This window comes from Rhodamnia argentea, chromosome 2, assembly GCF_020921035.1.
Source record: "Rhodamnia argentea isolate NSW1041297 chromosome 2, ASM2092103v1, whole genome shotgun sequence".
Classification (NCBI taxonomy): domain Eukaryota; kingdom Viridiplantae; phylum Streptophyta; class Magnoliopsida; order Myrtales; family Myrtaceae; genus Rhodamnia; species Rhodamnia argentea.
Window position 1 is genome coordinate 34,518,511 of NC_063151.1, and position 20,932 is coordinate 34,539,442.

A 20,932-nucleotide genomic window follows, 5' to 3' on the forward strand; every position below is an offset into this window, starting at 1 on the left:
AAGCGAATTATCCCTTTTTTTGGCGAAAATGCAAAAGCAAAGATAAAAATAAAAGTAAACATGCGGATGAATTGCAAACTCGAATAATCGGACACAAAACGTGATCGGGTATATAATAAACTAAGCAAGAATGGACATCGGTCGACCCCCATTGCAAAATAACGACAAAAGAAACTAATTCGGCGGAAATGCAAAAGCAAAGATTGTTTGTTTCTTCCAATTTTTTTTGTCCCTTTCGATTTTTTTTTTACTTTTCTTTTATAAATAAAAAAAAAGGTTTCTGACGCTACGCTATATAAAAAAAAGGCCTTCGCATTAGAAAAGTATGAAACAGGAACGTAAAACCAAGATCGTGTACGAATTATAAAAAACGACGTGAGTTTGCACAAAGCGAATTATCCCTTTTTTTTCGCGGAAATGCAAAAGCAAAGATAAAAATAAAAGTAAACATGCGGATGAATTGCAAACTCGAATAATTGGACACAAAACATGATTAGGTATATAATAAACTAAACAGGAATGGACATTGGTCGACCCCCATTGCAAAATAACGACAAAAGAAACTAATTCGGCAGAAATGCAAAAGCAAAGATTGTTTGGTTCTTTCGATTTTTTTTGTGCCTTTCGAATTTTTTTTAACTTTTCTTTTTATAAACAAAAAAAAAATGTTTCTGACTCTATGCTATATATATAAAAAAGGCCTTCGCATTAGAAAAGTATGAAACAGGAATGTAAAATCAAGATTAGGTACGAATTATAAAAAACGACACGGGTTTGCACAAAGCGAATTACCCCTTTTTTTTGCCTTTCTTTTTTTTTTTTACTTCCTTTTGGTCTTTCATATACAAAAAGAAAAAGTATTTCTGATTCTATGTTATGTTTAGATTACGAAATCTTCTAATAAAATAAAAATAAAAAAATGCAAAACACAAACAAAATAACAGAACCGTAAGTCTAATATGAATCATCTTAAAGCACCGTGGGTTATAAACAAAGGGGTTCCTTCTTTTTTATGTTTTTTTTTTTTTGGTCTTTCCTCAGAACTTGCATTTACAGACAATCTATAAAAACCGCTTCAAGGGGTGTTTTCATGACCGCAAATCTCGAACTTCGGGTATCGCAAGCTGCAAACTCAAACATAGATACAAACTACTATGCACGCAAAATGATTTGAACTCAGTAGCAAAGGATGGATCACACTAAATCCCAATGAAAGTTCGCCCCAATATGCGAGTTTGATATACTTGAGAAAAGCTGGGTTTAGAGCCAAACAGGTTCTTTTTTTTATAACCTCCACTAGTCAACAGGTTCTTTTTTTTCTTTTTTTGTGTTCTTATCCCTTCGGAAATTCACCTCCCCTACACCGCAAAAGCTAACTCTCTCCTAATCCTCTCCTTCTATCTCGGGTGAGATTTTCTGCTATTTCTGTACAGCAGCTATTCTCCGTCGATTGCCTTCTGAACATCCGCCCAAAACAGCCTCTAAGAGTCCCCCACCTCAGCTTAAGCTTGCTACTTGCGTTTGGTCATCATTCTCTTCGACCGAATGAATCTCGTACCTGGTCTTCAGCAAAAATCTTTGCTCTAGCTTGCTTCTCTGCTCCAACTTGACCCTTAGTAATCATTCTTCTTCGCCACGGATATATTTATATGTATAAATATATATATATATTTTTTTTTGCGGCAACTTGCTCTGTAACTTGGCCTTGCAACTTGCTCTTTATCCATGCTGCAACTGATTTTCATATCTAATAGTCTCCTGCTGAGATATTATCTCATGAAGTAGATAATATTCTCATATATTCTTTGCTGTAGATGATATTCTCTGTGGTAGACATTCTCGGATATTCTCCGTTTGCAAATTCTTGGTGTAGATCTCCCTCTTTTTTAAACCGTGTCATCATCTTTTTTTTCTTTTCTTTTTTTCGCTCAATGACTCAATCCGACATCCTTCTTTTTTCTTTTTCTTTCTCTTTTTCACTTTTTTTTCTTTTTCTTTTTAAAAGCACAATGGGTGTATTTACATGAATCGGCCTATTCTATTTTGCGGAGAACAATAAAATTCAAGGCTGACAAAATTAGGTGTCAACACATCGTTTACCGGTCTAAGTTCACCCATCAAAAAAGGAAAATATAGGAAAAAGTACATTGACAGCTTACCAATAGCAATTGTTGTAATTAATTGGCAGTATGTCACCTTCGCTTTCATCACCATATTTTTTTTCTGCGTTTGCCCAGTCATCTTCTAATCCATGATTTCTCAGCACTTTAAAGTTTTTTTCTTTTTGTAAATAGATTTTAATGAACAAAGGTTGCATTTGGTCGTCGGGATTTCTGGTCGGGATATGATTGGATAGGATAGGATAAGAAATCTAGGGATTTGACTATATCCTATCCATTGTTTGGTGAACTACGGATTTAAAGTCGGATATTCTCATATTCTATCCTATCCCGCATTTGGTAGAAATCGTATATCAATATAAAGGACATATATGCCCCTACGTGATGCTCATGAAATATTTCGATCTTATTACTATAAAAATAACGTTCTCATACACAAAAACAAATTGAAAATATACACATTTTATTAGATTTTCAAACCTCTTTGCAAAAAAAAAAAAATTAAAATAGAAACAAATGAGATAAGAAAGTTGTCATTATTCTAAAAGTTAGCTTTTATATAACGGAAAAGAGAAATCCTATCCGACCTTATCCCCCCCCCTCCCCTCGGATTTTTTTATCCGAGTTATATCCTCTCTATATCCGACATTATACTATCCGGGACACCTACCAAACACGGGATAGGATAAAACATATCCTATCCCGAGTTTTATACGGACGATCAAAAGCAGCCAAAAAGTTATGGTTAGAGAAACTAAGGTGCATAATTAAAATTTAAGGTCATTCAATCGTTTCCAATATTATGCTTACCCAATGTAAGTAACATGATCAACAAACAAACACAGCACCCACCACCGAGCACATATTCCTTCTTTGGAGAAGTATGAAATCAATCGGAAAGCATTGCCAAAGATCTATGGCTTGCAAGGAAATCATGCAAAAGAAGAATTGGAGAACAGAACAATTATTTCCAATAAACAACTGCCGGAACAAATTAATCAATGGGCAGAAGAAATGACCCATGTTACATTAGTAAAATTCTCAAAAAGGAGTGCCCACTAGATCAACAAAAATATGGCCGAACTTGTTCTCACGCCGTAAAGCTGGCGTGCTCTCAAGCTATTACATGGGATGACTACCGACAACCAAATATCTTCCCAAGTTTTGTAGAACATCAAGGCGATATTTGAGGAGGGCATAACTTTCAAACAATTTGCGCCCTACCCTCCGATACAGCCCTATCGGACCCTCCTCCCTAGTGATTGCGCTTATAGTCAAGCGATCCTACAAGAGAAGTAGGACAATATCAGTTTTGAAAAGCTCATATGGCATCCCGAGACCACAAGAATTAAGAACAAATAATCATCTACACACAACTCAAACAATGAAAAGCAAAAGTAAGCGAACACATTGATGCACACAGAATGGTAGCATAAGTTTGGATACTTATGGAAATTCAAAGGAATACACAAGAGTGCTAGCAATGCTAGCAGTTGCACCGACAACGACAATTGGAGAGATCCAGGAGAGAGACACTATTCGGATAACCTAATTGCACCTTGAAACCCTCATTCTGCTTCCACCATTCTTGCGCAGATGTCATTGATCGTTTGACACACCGTTCTTGCAATTTTATTAATTTTGTAGATGAATTCTAGTTCGTAGTTCTTTGGCGTAGTAGAGTTTACTTTTTTGTACAAGAGCATAAAGCCAACTCCTGCATATTGTAACAACAACAATTTAATGTACCACTCACCGACCGGGAAAAAATAAAACAAGACAAAATAGTAGGCGGTTGTATATACTTGCAGTTTTACAAATAGAAAAACTGCGTCCCAGTTCCCCAAATATATAAGAGAGGAAATCCCAATCCAACTTCAGATATCCGAGAACAAGATATCAAAAAAATCCAAGGCCAATAGTTCCTCTTTTCTCATAGATTCTATTATGCAGGAACTCACAAATGAATCTAAAACAAAGGGAAAGGAAAAACGAACTCTCTCGAGAGTAGAAGCCAAGTTAAGGACTAGTCTCATGAAGTCATTTTCTACCCCGGAAGAACTACGAAAAAGAATTCATCTAGAGATCAAGTCGGCTCCAAAATAAGCAGTAAACAACCGGCATTCAAGAAGTTCTTGCAGGAATCTACCACGTAATACTGAAAAAATCCATCCAAAAGAGATAATCTTGCGTATCATCCACCACATATATAGAACTACAATCCCAAAAGAAGCCGACCTTTTAATGGATATCCGACATCTAGCACAATGTATCCCCAAATTAATAAAATTCCCCATATAACCGTAATATAGCCAGCCCAAAGTCCCAACCAATTCGGTATAACACAGGCAGCACCTTTCATTCCAAATAAGAAAAATTGCAACGACTATGCGATCTATGATAGCGCCGTAATAAACATACATCTATCAAACAAATTACCCTAAATCATGAAAATTATTAACTCAATTAGCAGCAACTAAGAACATGTGTTATTTTAGATCTAATAAAGGCACGGAACAATTGTTCCGATGACTAATATATCACAACACACATATGAGTTATTTCGGATCTAACAAACAAACAAAAAAAGACACCCCAATTTCGTAAATTCGAAGTCAACTAAAAACGGTGGTAGAAATTTCGGATGCGAGCATGTTGTAGAGGGTAAATGGCTTTGTTTCCCTAATAAGAACAATGGCCTTTGCAAAACTCTCACCAGCTTCGGTCGAGGAGCGAGCTAATACGCTTTTTGCATCCCACAATAATGAAAGCCTATAAGATGCACAGAGATTTAGTCCAAGCCAACATTGTTCATATATAATTAGAACTTTACAATAAAAAGTATCGAAAAAAAAAAATAATCTTCCACAGAATAGAGGGATTACGGATAGTCCTCGCACTAATGGTGTAGCCAACTACCGTAGTTACCCAAAGAGGAGTAAATCGGCATGAGAAAAGAAAGGAAAAAACTGAAATTCATTGGTTACCAACGGGGATTGGGGAGAACACTTAAGTAATGAATACTTGTTTTAGACGGTGAAGCGTGCTAGAAGCTCAACATTCGAAAAGTAAACTCATGTTAGCTCAAAAATCAAAATGCAAAGCACATAGCTGAATATAGATTAGTGTACACCATCACTTACAACATCACTTCATCAGAGGCGTTGCTTAAGTTTTCTAATGCATATGCATACATATACGTAATGTACACAATTGCGTCCATTTAGATAGGTACACACATAGATAAACACGAACGGAAAGGAATACTCCATGATTAACCAATCATTTGGCAAAAGCTACGCCACTAGTTGTGCAAACTAAGCATTTCTAATTTGGCCAAAATCATATTTCTGATGGGGGCTAATGAACACCAAGCATTTATAATCTATGATTATCATCACCAATCATCACAGTCACCTTCTTTGACTCGAACCATTCGGGTGCAAATTTTTCGCTTCAAGCAAAAAGACTTCTCTTTTCTCAAGTAAAAGGAACATCTAAACACCGGAATCATCAAAGAAAATTCAACCGTAGCCGCGAAAGCACAAGGGCCCTCGCATCGCCTTAATTAAAAGCCTCCATTCGCTCTTTTGCAAGCTCTGCACTCCATATACAACAAAAATAAAAGTCTTCCGTCTACCTTGAACAACAACTAAAACCCAAATAAATGCACCTAAACCAAAAGGAAATTCCCCATATAACCATAATGTAGACACAGACAGAGCAATCTTTCAGGCACGTACTTGTGGCTCCAACGATAGCAAGCAGGAAGTAGAATCCGAACAAGTCGGGCTTGGAGCGGACGGGTCTTGTCGTCCCAGGTACCGGTCCGGGCGGCGACGAGCTTCTTGAGGTTGCCAATGGTGTCGTCCCTATTGCACTTCACCCTCGCCTTCTTCCCCAGCCGATCGTTCGACTTTCGACTGACTGCAGCCGTCTCTGCTAGGTCGGGAGTTGATTTTGGAGGGAGAGAGAGCAGGGAGTAGTCGCTGGGCATGAGATGAGGAGAGTGAGCTGAGTAGGTTTCTCGATCGCGATTCGGGAGTGACGAAGAGAGCAGAGCGGAATCGCGTGTCGTCGAGAGGGAGGGAGGGAGAGAGAGCAGGGAGTAGTCGCTGGGCATGAGACGAGGAGAGAGAGCAGAGTAGGGTTTCTAGATCGCGATTTAGGAGTGACGGAGAGAGCATAGCAGAATCGCGTGCTTGGGAGGGAGGGAGAGAGAGGGGAGAGTGAATAGTGAAGAGAGATTGAGGGAGGGCAGAGAGCGCGTCTCACGAGGGAGGCGGGAGGAAAAGAGAGATCGCGAGCGAGAGTTCAAAATTTGGGCTAATGGGTGGGCCCGCTTCGGACACGTGTCGCACATCCGAAAGAGTTGGATTTTTTTGTGACACTGGAGAGAGAAACGCGCACTCGTTTCAATTTTTCTGAGAAGTGACCCCACAATTGTCACGTGTCGCACTCAGACTGGTGAGCTGAACCACGTCAGACTTACCAAGTCTGTACGCAATATTTTCTGAAAGAAAACAGAGACCTCACTCCCGTCACATCATCAACTCCCTCCCTCCATTCCTCCTCTCTGTTCTTCTTCGTCGTCTGGTGTTTTCTTTCCTTGTTCTTTGTCTCCTCGAAAGCTCGGGTTGGAGAGGATACTCAATTTTCGAGGTGATTCTTCTTCTTCTTTTATTTTTTTGGTGCATTTGGCTACCCAATCCGACCTCATATTGTGCTCTCTAGGACAAAATAGCACCTTAGCTTCAGGGAAATTAACAAGCAACTCTTTACATATTGACACTTCACAATCTTGAGTAAAACAGCAAGTCATGCTTCGTGGGGGGTAGAAAACAGATCTCGGGGGAACTCGACTCTTCATTTCGAGGAGTGAGTAGATAATTAAGAGCTTCAGCCATAGCCATGGCTTCGGCAGCCAAAGCAGATGACACAGAGAGACCCTTTTTTTGCTCCTCCATCCAGCAATGTCCCGCCGAGTCACGGAGAAACCCAAGCCGTTGCTCCTTCCATCGATCCGGGGGTGAAAGCTACGGAAACATGGATGGTAAAGGTGCGACCAGTGGTTTCCGAGCTATTTCTGCCAAGATTCCTCTCGATCTGAACCGTATTTACTGAGATCTGCTATCTTTGAAAGGTTCTTAGTGAGTTTAGGGCTGAATCTACAACTTCGTTCGGTTCGGGTGGGTTTTTTTTCTTTTTCTTATCTTTCTAAAAATGACTTAGTTCCTTGCTTTTTCAAAATTCCTCATAGCACAGAAGCCACCGAAGCTAGCGGGGTTGAGGTAGATTATCATCTGGAAGAAAATATGGCTTTCTTGAAACTACTTGTTCCATTGAAAGGCTTCCGTCTACTTCTGCTTTCCAAATTCCTCATAGCACATAGCAGTCGTCCAGGGGGTTTCCTTTGGATAAACAATTCTGGTATTTTGGTAGAAAAGCGAATCCCTTCGGTGTAATCTTGGCAAACTTTTGTCATGTTTCTGAGTTAAAAAAAAATAAAATTAAAGATCTCAGTGACAAGACTCCCTTTTTTGTTATTTTGGAAAAAAGGTGCTGTTTTTCTTTAAGATGCCACTTTACACTAAGACTTACTTCGAAAATTACCTCAACTCTTCATGTTCTGAAGCATTTCATTTTCGTCTTAATGGACTTTTTTTTTCCAGATTTCACACCAAAGACACTTTTTATGCAGTCCTCAGTGCAGATGAATACACATTTTGTTTAAAAGCCCTTTTCTTTTGTCGCGACCTAAAAAATAAACAAGTTAATTTTCGGGCTAATGGATTATCAGGTTAATTAATTAACTAACCTAACTCGGACTCTCCCAAGTCCATACCAAATCGCAACTTAAGGTTCAAATAATTAACATGCAATGTGTTTTGAATTTGGAGTCGCCACTAATCATTTTCGGTAGGTTGATTAGAAACCTAAATAAAATAGCGGGAGAAAACTATCTTATTTCCGCGAACCGTAGATTTTGAATTCGGGGATTTGGTTACGCTAGATTACTCTAACGCCCTTTCGGTACCATTTTCATGAAAAATATTTGATTTGGCAATTTTGATGGATTTTACTTGAAATTCAAAGATGCAATTTTTTTGATTTTTTCTTCTTTTTTATGGGGATGTAAAACATTGAACTTTGTACGATATACACCATGGGTGATTTAGAAAGAAAGAAAACGCAGCCAATCACGAGTATTTATAAAAATAAATTAACATGTAATAATGCTAAAATTTGGAACACGTGGCATGTCTAAAATAAACAAACAAATGTTCAAACCAAACGATTACATTTTTGTAGATCGAGATGGAAAGGATTACCTTCTATTACACAAAATCTTACTCATATACACGTTATAGTTCCCTTCAAGATCTCGGAGCTGGAAGAACGCGGCTGTCGTCGAAAATGGCAAGCAATGGCGTTGTTGGGTGGCGAGAGGCGAAATATGTGTCGGGACTCGTCGAAGATGATGCTCGACTAAAACTCTTTTCTTCACTCTCGAATTTTCTCTTCTGATTTTTCTCAAGAACTCTCTTTTTCCTCTCTAAAAATTTCTCTCAAAAACTCTCTCAAAACTCTCTCAATTCTCTTCCACTCCCCCCTAAAACTCTTCTCAAGAGCTCTCTACCTTCTCTATCACCAAAATTCTCCTCCTCAATTCTCAAGAACTCTCCCTCTTTTATAGCCAAATTTCTCCACCCTTCATTCTTCATCTTCATTTCTTCACCTTCCATTTTCATCTTCTCTTCTTCATCTTCATTTCTTCACCTTCCATTTTCATCTTCCCTTCTTCATCTTCATTTCTTCACCTTCCATTTTCATCTTCCCTTTATCACCTTCCCTTCTTCATCTTCTTTTGGTATTTGCAATACGATCCCCGAAGTTCCAAGTATTTGCAATGCAGTCCCCGAAATTTTAAGTATTTGCAATACAGTCCCTGAAGTTTCAAATCTTCTCGGTGTATTTTTCCATCCCGTGCCTAGTCTAGACGCATGCTAAATTAAGTGTTCTGCTTGCCCAATTATATGCCAATGCAATGTACGCTAAAAATAAATATGTGAGATGATTTTTATTTAGAACTAAAATTAGTTCTAATTTTTATGCAAAAAATAGATTAGTCAAAATTTAGGCGTCAACATCTTTAAATACCTTTCAAGTAGTCTTGGCGATTTTTTTTAATTTTATTTTTATCAATAAAATGTTGAAGGTCTCGGTGAGCAGACTCTTTATACTTGTAAAAGGTGCCGTTTTTCTTGGCAACTCTTGGTTAACTTTCGCAATAAAAAATCGAAGATCTCAGTGAAGTGAAGGACTCATTATTTTTGTACACGTGCCATTTTACATTGAAAGGTCATATTTTACACGAGATTTCTTCAAAATAACTGCATTTTTTCATCTTTTGAAGCATTTCAGTTTTTGCAAAGTGGGTTTTTCATCCTCGCAGTCTATTTCCAGGGCGATTGAATGGTGTGTGGCTTTTCATGAGACAACTTTTTCCACTGAAAGGTCTCCCTCCCTTCTGCTACGAATTGTCAGACAAAAAAACTTTCCGCAGCCGCTTGGACACTCCATACAAAAATGGACACTGCTCTATTGCGAGCCCCACCTGTCAAGCAAATTTTCAAAATCCCTCTTCTCCGTCTCCGTTAGTTCTTTCCCCTCTTTTTTTTTTTTTTCCCCTGTCTCATCCCGAGAACCTGTTCTCTCTGGCGTCTCCCAATACTCCCTTTTTTTTTTCATTTTTTTTTCATTTTCAAACCCTCTTCACTTCACCTTCCTAGCGGCCGAGCACCCCATATTTTCCACGAACGCACTCAAGTGCAGTCCCCCTCTGCATTCGTTGGCGGCATTAAGATCATGCTTGCGTTTGTAACTTCATTGTCCAAACTGTGCTCCAATTCCTATCCCTGAATTTGTTGCTTTGAAGGAAAGAAAATTGCAATAATGGATGAGATTAGGATTATCTGTTCAGTGATGCTGTTGTTAGTAGCTTATTGTTAGTTCCCTTTTGGGAGAATCAATGATTATAAGAAGGTGCTTTAGTTAAGTTTGAGGATTGTGATTACAACGCTCTGAAGGTTTATCGTTAGTAGTGATTTTGTTGCTAGAAAAGTCGTACTCATTGAGTTATTGCTTGATAACAAACTGAATAACACTACCTTTGCGATCGCTGGTGCTGCAGTTTGATGTCAAGTTTCCTGCATTAGCTTGCTCTATGCTCGGCCTTGATGCCATGGCTCACAGCTCAGGGGACTCTGTTCCATATGTGGCCTTGGTATTTTGTTCAAAGCCAATATTTATAAATCCCTTTCAAGTAATCTTGACATCTTTCTCTTACGTTTTTCATTGAAAATTGAAGTTCTTGGTGACAGTAATCGTTACTTTTCTAAATTTTTCGTTTTTCTTTGAAAGTTAATATTTTACATGGGACTTCTACTGTAATAAACTTTGGAGTTTTGAAGCATTTCATTTTTAACTAATTGTTTTTTCTACTTACATCCATTTTCCAGGGCATTTAAGTAGTACATGCCTTTTCTTGCAAAAACTTTTGTACTGAAAGTCTTTTTTCTACTATGATGAGCTTTCACCCCAAAGACTTTTTATGCAGTCCTAAGTATAGAGGAATTTGTTTGGATATAAATTTTTTGTATTTTGTTTCAAAAAGTATACTTTTTGAATCCCTTTCAAGTAGTCTTGGCATCTTTTGGTTAAATTTCTCGATAAAAAATTGAAGATTTCGGTGACCAAACTCTTCATTTTTGTAACAAGTGCCTCTTTTCTTTGAAAGGTAACATAAGACTTCTTCCAAAATAACTACAAGTTTTCACCTTTTGAAGCATTTCATTTATGACTAATTGGTTTTTCACCTTACATTCTATTTCCAGGTCAATTCGAATAGTTAATGGCATCTGTTGCAACTACTTTTTCCCTGAAAGGCTTTCCTCTACTGTGGTCTTAATTTTTTTAGCCTTATGGCTTTTCTTGAAACTACGTTTTCCCTGAAAGGCTTTTTTCTACTATGAGTTTTCACACGGATAACTTTATGCAGCCGTTAGTGCAGTGGTCTTTGTTTGATATGTAATTTTGGTATTTTGTTCAAAAGCCAATGGCATCTTTTTCTTGTCAGATTAAATTTTTTGTCCAGCAAGGTAATAAGTTGTTTGTTACCTGAAAGCACTATTGTTACCAAAAATCATTAGCAACCAAATAGGGATATTGGCTCCGTATATAATTCAATCAAGACGATCGAGATAAAAATGACTTCTTCAATTCTAGAATAAACTTATAAGCACCAATATTTTGTATCCCAAACCTGTTTAAAAGTATGGATCTCCATCCATGAGTTGGCATAATTTCGAAGAAACTTCAAGAGGGGGAATGTGTCAACTACCGATCAAAATAATTAAACTACTCGATCAAAATAATTAAACTACCAAACAAAGAGGTAGAGTGAAATCCATTCACTTGCGACATGTCATTATGGATGTTCAAAGAGGTCATCAAAACTACGGGATCGTTGCACCCATGTCTAGTATTCAATTTCTATGTGAATAGAAGGAAGATGTGATGAGAAGCTATAGAGCTAAACAAATCCATCGCGTGCTTCTACGAGGCATTTGCTTCAAATCAATATTAACACATATGCATCTTATAAAAACAAGGATATTAACAATTTGTAGGCATCATACAAGTTCCAAGGAAGGTACATTTAAAGCTTGACCAAATATTGCGATTACGTAAGATCTAGAAGTACCAAGCAAATCAAATAGACGCATTAGTGAAATTGTGCATCAGGGTGATTAAAATTTTGTCAAATAATGATTTTTAGAATAACATTATTTTAGTATAACCAGTGCGAACACATTATCTTTTTATCTGCTTGGTGCGAACACATTATTCGAGAATAACTTATCACACTTCTACAATAATAAAATGAAATGTCGTAGAATGTAAGATCAGAGGCATATAAGGGAGAAGGAGAATCTGCAGTTGTAATTCCTAATTCAGCATTGAGCTTCAAGACAACAAGTTTATCTAGAAGATTCTTGGTCGCCTTAGGATCAGCACAATTTTAGAAATCATTATTAATTTGGTGGAGAAAAAGAATAAGTTCATGAGGAAGTAAAGTTAAGAGCCTCAGGAGTCGGTGCCAAGCTATCATAAGGCCCAAAGTGGGCCGCTGTGGTTTACTCCAATCAACTTGTCGCACTTTTTGATTGAAAATGCATAGTCTCGAAATAAGTTAAAAGCCAAATTAGGAACGGAGAAAACATGAAAATCAAGATGAATGATCTCAGTTGAAAAGTGCAACAAATTGAGTGGACTTTGGACCCTTATGATAGCTTAACTTTACCTCCTAAAGAACTTGTTCTTTTTGTCCGTCAAATTTTATCATTTGATTCCTAAAATTGTGTATATCCTGCAGCGACCAAAAGCCTTTTGAACAAACTTGTTGTCTTAAAGCTAAATGGTGGATTACAAGCTACAATTGGAGATTTTGCTTCTCTCTTGTATGTGATCTTACTGATGCTTCACTTTAGTATTGCCGCAAAAGTGAGATAAGTTATTCTAAAATAATGTGTTCGCACCAAGCAGATAATATGTTCGCATTGGTTATTTTATGATAAGAATATTCTGAAAATCATTGTTTGGCACAGTTTTAATCACCTGATGCACAATCTCACTCATATGTATATTTGATATGCTTGGTGCTTCTTGATTTTATTTAGTTGTATTATTTGGTAAAGCCGTAAATGTAGCTTCCTCAGAACTTTTACCATGTAGAGTTGTTAATAGAAGCTGTCTTCTGTTGTGAGGCAAATATCTCATAGAAGCACACAATGGATTGGCATTTGTAGACTTGATAGATATGCAAATGGAGGTAATATTCTAATTTTTCATGTGACGCGTGCATTTGTTTAGCTCTATTGCTTCTGATCACATCTTCATTTGTATAGAAATTAAACCCTAGAATACCCATGGTGATACGTCGGAGGTAAATGGATCTCAGCCGCCCTAACTCTTCATTTGATAGTTTAGTTATTTTGATCGATAATTGACACATTCCTTTTGTTGAAGTTTCTTTGAAATTTTGCCAATTCAATATGGAAATGCATATTTTTAAAAAGGTTTGTGATGCAAAATATTGGTTAGCTGTTTATTATCTTATAAGTTTATTCTAGAATTAACTAACACATTTTTATCTGCAGAGCCAGTATTCCTATTTGGTTGCTGATGATCTTTTGCCGCTGCCCTTGCAAAAGATGGACGGGGAAAGATGGGTGCTAAATTTTCTCAAGGGTGCCGCTGCCCTTGCCACATCCAGGTGTCACAACTTCAGAAGGGTGAGTTGATTTCGGAAGGAAATCCATAAGTTGGGGAGATTATTTGAGGTTGAACGAAATGATTTTTATGATTTTTGGTGGGGTTCTTTTTTTTTTTTACATCGAGGTTTGGCAAATCCAAGGGAGAAATTTATTTGAGGTGAGTAATTGCTAGTGTCCCGATTCTACAAAGAAGAAATAACAGAATAATTTCTGGATTGATGCTAGTGTCATGCTTTCTTAAGCTTCTTGATATTGATTCATAGGTTCCCTGAAGGAATTTAAAGGGCAGACATGATATACGGAGTAGAGAGAAACTTAGAGTAGAATGATTTTTTGGAGTATCGATTTCTCTAACTTCTGAAGCGAGGAATGATTTCTATGATTTTGGAATATTATTTGAGCTTGAATCAAAATGATTTTTATAATATTGTGGTGATTATTCGGGATTGGTTTTTGGGAAATTTCGAGGATGAATTTGATTTGTGGTGAGTAAATGCTAGTGTCCGGATTGTAGAAAGAAATATGCGGCAGAAGAGTTTTGGATTGATGCTAGTGTCTTGTTTTATGCCTTGATTTCGAGTAATAGGTTACTATGAGAAATTTTGAAGTTCAAGTTTTCTAAATTAATGGGTAACATTATATGCTGATGTTAGAGAGACGCAGTTGAATAACTGTTGGTGTTTGTGGAATGAGTGATAGCTGTAGATTTGGGCGACTCTTGGAGCTCCACATCAGGAGACTTTTATAATTGCAGCTGATTATTTGAGATAGGTGTTTGGCAAATTGCAAGGATTAAATTGATATGTGAGTAGATGCTGGTGTCCTGATTTCAGAAAGATATAGAGCAGAATTATTTGAACTTTTGCTTTAGTGCTGAGAAAAACCGTGGAGTTAGTGTTGAAGACAGGCATTAAGTCTTCACCGTGATTGAGTACCAAATTTGGAAGGAAAAAAGTGATAAGTAGCATTTGACATTATTGGTGGCTTTAAGTGCATTATTTAACGCTTGGTGGATGTTCGTAAATTTTATGATTATTATGAATTTTGGGGATTACTGGAATGATTATTAAGATTTTTGGGGATTTTAAGGTTAATGAATGACGAAACTTTTAGGATGAAGCTTCATTTAAGGGCGTATCCAGATTTCGAAAAGAAATATGGAACAGGACAATTTTCAGTTCTTCATGTCCACAACTCTTTTGAGGCTGAGTTCATTAGAGAATATTTCCTATAACTTTTGTTGATTATTTCATGTTGATGCTTCTCAAATTCCAATAATGAAAAATTTGGACACCTAACTTGCCTGATCTCTTCGACCAAAAAAAAAAAAAAAAAATTCCCAGATCTCCTTTACTTAGCAAAGACAAGTTTGGCAATTTATGAATTAATCCAGCCACGGTGCCAAATGATTGCAACTTAGTTTGAAATTTGCAGTCAGGAGAAGTCTGTCCATCACGACCAGTATGTTCTTTTCTTAAATGATGTGGACTACTTGCAGGTAGGATGGATCTCCTTTTTTTTTTTTTCCTTACACTTCATTTTCCTGAGAATATCAAGAAACTTTATTGAGTTACTTTTGGAAGATAACCAAATTCCAAAGTCACGTGGTTCCTTTGATTTTAACCCATAGTCGTCGCTCATTTCATTTTGACCGGTTGGCTAGTTTTCTGTCTTTAGGATAGTTGCCTTTTGCCATAGACATGCATATGAGTTTGTACCTAAATTCCCTCTGGCTAGTCTGTTAGATTGTCCGGCAGGAGTTGAGGGAACTAAATTTGGGGATTTGAAGAGCCATAAGATTCGGTAGTGGTCTTCTGCAGTTATGTTTGCCGAAATTCGTGGATACAAAAGGAGAGCTTACGGGGATAACTTGTGGGTGTGGTTAAACAGCTGGAGGAGGATGAATTGACATTAAAATGACAGTAGTCTTAGTGTGGACAAAGTAAGAGCCGAGTTCCAAGATGACAGATATGGTGAGAAGCGCTTGGAGCCTCATGATTTGAATGAGGAGGACGAATGTACTAGGATGTTAAACGGAGGAGAGAAGTTTATGAAATCTGTAGCATTTATGTTTATAAGCTTTTCCTCTTGCAATTGACCTTCGAAGCACCTTTGGCTCGGTTGGAGCGGCAAAATTAAAGGACAAAATGATGAAGGATTTTTTTTTTTTTTTTGGGTTTAGAGCTAGGATATATGTACAACCTCGTTATTCTATTGTGTTTAGATTGGAGTCATAAATGGGATTTCATTTATGCTGCTGTTGTACAAATACATAGGGAGTCTCTGTTCGTAGTCCCATGTGTTTCTTGCTGAGTTTTGCTGGCCAAGGTCTTTCTTTCTTTTTTTCCCATTGAGCGTGTATGAAGCATTTTAAAATTTTTCCCCTCGCATTCTATTTCTAGGTCAAATTTAATTAGTATTTGGCTTTTCGAAACAGCTTTTTCCATTGAAAGGCTTCTTTCTATTGCTAGTCTTGACTATTCACACCAGAGACACTTTATGCAGTCGACACTGCAGATGACTTCCTTTTGATGTATAGATTTTAATTACCATTCAAGTAATCGTAGCATCTTTTTGTTTGAGTCTCAGTAAAAATTTGAAGATCTATCGTTGACACTCTTTATAAGGTTGTATTTTACAAAGAGACTTTTTCATCAATGACTCTTTTCACTTCGCATTGATGACACCTAAATTTTAGTGATATATTTAGTAATTGATTGCATAAGAAAATGAAACAAAAAAGATATTATTAAAGGGTATTTTTCTATTAAAAAAAGGGTATCTACATTTTGATTAAAAAAAAAGGGTATCTACATATTAGGAAAATTTTAATTAGGCCCACATAAACGCCATCATAATTGGACTGACTTTAGTAGGAGCCTCGGAGCTTGATTGAATAATCTGGACTATACCTGCTAGATCAGAAAATTCGGCCAAGCCAATTGAATATCTTTTGTAGCCAAATTTGACACATGAGGAGCACATGACAGTAGCTAAGTAAGAAGAGATTGCGTTCTTGACTAAGATTTGGGTCAATAAATTCAACATCTTTAAGAATTTTGATCATCAGGAAATAAAAAGTGATACACCACAAATTCTTAGTAGGAAATATTACATGATATACAATTGTCCATATAATGTGACTTGAGTTGATCATGTGGAATCCATGGGTCCACCGTTCAAACTTTTCTAGATTGAAAGTCAAATTAGCAAATTTCATTAACTTGAATAAATAGAAAGATAACATTGGTTATTTTAATAAAGTCTAGCATCTAAGGGTGCGTGTGGTAATTTTTTTTTTTTGGGGGATAAATTCACTTCAGAAATAGTTTTTTTTTTCATTTTTATTCCTTAGATGAGTTTCTAAGCGGAAGAACGCGTTTGGTAACTATGAAAAATAGAATAAAATAAGAATGGAAATGTTTTTTGTACAACTTTAAAAATATTATATTGACGATATGGTGATCGGTGGCGATAGTCACGGCCGGTTCGGTGGAACCGCTGGTTCCGGTTCGAGAACCGGCGGTTCCGGTTCCACGAAAAGGTGGAACCGGAACCGGCCGTGAAAAATGGCGGTTCCGGTTCCGAACCGGAACCGGCGGTTCCGGGCCGGTTCCGGTTCATTCCGATTCATTTTTAATAATAATTTTTAAAATAATAAATAATAAAATAAATATAATAAATTATAAATTATAAAATACAATTAAATTGTACATTGTAATAAAATATGGGAAAAAAAAAAGAAGAAGGAATGGGCTTGAACTTAATGAATTATCATTAAGCGGCCTACATATCTTCTTGGGGATAGAAGAATCAAAGCCCATGTAGTTCTTTTTACCTTTGAGAACCCCAACTTACCTCATCGTCAATCGTCGCTACCCGTTGTGGTACCCGTGGCGGTGGTATCTCCAACATCATCGCTAAAAAATTCGTGTTCACGATCTAACTCTTGGTGTCGATATTTCGCCCTCGTCCAATCGCCGACACAAGCTTGAGCTTCCACAGAATCCGGGCTTAATCTTGAACGGCGAGAGTCCAAAATTAATCCTCCGGAACTAAATGCTTGTTCAACTGCAACCGTTGAAGAAGGGGTTGCTAATATTTGACGAGCGATGAGGGCGAGAACTGGATACTCGATTTGGTGACTCTTCCACCACTTCAAGATTTCGAAATCTGTACTATGTTCTGCATCACGAAACTCAAATTGAGTGGTTAAATATTTTTCTAATTTAGAAATATTACCTGTTGCCCCTTTTTTTTTTTTTTTTGCCTACTCTTAAGCATATTATACCCTCTACTAAGTGAACTACCACCTTCGCTACGTGAGGCAGTAGATTGTAAAGATCCGGAATCACTTAAACCATATCTACTACAAAATTCTCCATATAATGCTACTATAGATTCTTTAACATGTCCTAATATATTTGAAATATCTATTGAATTATCCAAATGTAAACAATCATGATAATACACATTCAAATAATTTTGTAAACCGTCTAATTTAATACGTGGATCAAAAACAATACCAACTAAATAGACAAGAGGAATTTGCAAATAATAATGCAACCATATTTCTCGCATTACTAAAATAGTTTGACCTAATTCGGTATCTTTTTCATATTCACTAAAAACACTACTAATATTAACACACTCTATTAAAAATAAATGCGTTGTAGGATAATAAATACCAGATAAAGTCTTAGTAGCATCATTAAAAATTTTCAAAATATCTAAAATTTTCTTGCAAACGTCCCAATGTTGAGGAAGTAAAGTAATTTCGGGAATATTTTGTGAAATAAACATACATAATAAATCTTTATATTCAAAAGTTTGCCGAAGCAACTCGTACGTAGAATTCCAACGAGTCGGAATATCTTTTGGAAATCTTCTTGGCCTTCTCCCATTTTGTTTACAAAATTTTCCCCACGATTTCATACATTGGGGACGACTCCATAAAAATTTAATTGCACTTTTTATTGGGGCGAGAGAAGTGTCAAGAGTTCGTAAACCATTTTGTACACATAAATTTAAAACATGACAAGCACATCTAATGTGAAAAAATTGTCCGCCAAAAGTGGGTTTGCAAATATTTTCTAATTCGGGAATAGAAGCGGTATTTGCGGCGGCATTATCAAAACCAATTGAAAATACTTTATTTATTAAATTATATTCTTCTAAAACTTGCCTAATTATTCTATAAATATTATGAGCCGAATGGCTTTCATCAAAAACTCGGAATGCAATAAGTCTTTTTTGAATCATCCAATTGTCATCTATCCAATGACACGTGACACCCATATAAGAATGAATTTGCCAAGGATCACTCCAAATATCGCTACCTATATGCACACGTCCATTGAATTCCGCAAAAAATTTTCCTAAAGATTTTTTTTCCTTTTTTATAAAGATGAAAAACTTCGCGTTTAAGAGTATTTTTTGGAATAGTTGGCGCTATGGAACCAACGCAGTATTTATCAAATATTTCATATTAAAATTTTCACCAGTATTAAACGGAGCATGATCAAGGGCAACATATTCACCTAATGTTTGTTTATAAAGTGCTTCAGTGAAACGAAATAAAGGATGAGGCTTAGAAGTGGCGTACCCGGAAATTTGTTGTTGCGTATTGTCGATCCCCGCTTGCGTTGGATGTTTTTTCGTCAAATGCCGACGGAATGTTCCGTAACCGTCTCCTTTCATGAATTTATAAGTTTGCGAACAATATTTACATTTTACATTATACTTACCTTCGACTTCATCACGTACCTTGTCGAAGTATAGCCACAAGTCCGATGTATTATCTCGGCCCTTCCGTTCCGGCTCATTTGCCGTTGACGTTTCTTCGACACCAGTGGGAGGATGAAGACTTTCTTGTGTTGGGATGTGCTCGACGTTCGGAATCGGGACATAGTTGATATTATCGTCGTCGTCTTCCCAACTTGCATACTCACGAGGATCGTATTCATGAAAGGGATACACGGAATCTCCCATAGCCATCTTGCCCTTGTCGGCATTTCTGCTTCCACTTGCCATTTTTGAGAGAATTGATCGGAAATCCGATTGAGAGAATTGAGTCGGGATTGAGAGAATTGGGAGAATTTGAGCGATTTGAGAGGATTTCGGAGAGAATTCGAGAGATTGTTCGGAGAATTTGTGACAAAAATGAAAGGGGAATCATATGCATTTATAGGCAAGAATCATTTTTTTTTTATTATTTTTTTTTTAAAAATTGGAAAGCAACGGCCAAATTGGCCGTTGCACGTTGGCAACGGCCTAAAGCCGCGCGGGGGAGGGGGGCGGGGGGGGGGGAGGGGGCCCCGGGCGGAGAGCCCAACGGCTCTCCGCCCCCGGCCCACTTTTATTTTTTATTTATTTTTTTTGCGGTTCGGAACCGGCCCGGAACCGCCGGTTCCCACATTTCCGGAACCGTGGGCCCGGTCAACGGGCCGGTTCCGGGCCGGTCAACGGGCCGGTTCCGGGCCGGTCAACGGGCCGGTTCCGGGCCCAAATGGCCCCCTCTAGGTGGCGATGATCGCTGGTGGCGGCGACGGGGATCGGTGATTGGTTGCGGGGATGACCGGTGATTGGTGGTGGTGACCGGCGGCGGCGGGGAGGCTACCGGCACTAGACTTGTGATTGTAAAGATGAGCATTAAGTTCACATCGAACTTGTTTTATTGAAATAATATTGTTTCTCTTTGTTCTCGGAAACAAAAGAGCTACTTCTTTTACTTCTTGTTGCTATTTCAAATCTATTCTTTGACCACTCTCATCTGTTCCTAGGAATAAAAAAATCAATTGACATACACAAATGGATTTCTATTCTTTTTTTGTTTTGGAGAGCAAAAGAATAGAAAAATAGAGAATCAGAAATGTTACCAAACATGTCTTGAATTGAAGCTTTATTAAAAGTTCATAGAACACATTGAACAAATTAAAAGTTTTTAAGGATTAAAATGTACGTTGGGCTAAAAATTCAGGGATTTCGTTATATAAATTAAAAGTTAATGGATGATATATTTCACATTGGACCAAAATTTCGAAAATATATATAATTGCTGAATGTGTTTTTCTAGATAGGACATTGACCAAACTTCATTCATATCTCGTTCAATCACGAACTAGCGTACCTATCATTACAATTGCGTAATATCTCTACAAATATTGGTGTCTCTAGGTGAAAAAGTTTCGGTATTATTATTGAACACCCCATTAGAGAAATTCTATTCTCCAAATTGGGCAGACCTGAGCATGCAAACATAATTCGTCATTATAACTATAATGAGTCGTTCGGTTGGCCAAAAAAAGGTTGTACCAAGCATTTTGGGGATCAAAATGTCCAAACTTATTGTAGTTTTACCGATTCATTCATAACATTTTAATTATGATAATTAAGTTTTAAATGTTTTCATGTTTATCAATTAAGTTGGCCCAACAATTTTTGATCGAAAAATCGCTGATCTAGACGCTAGCC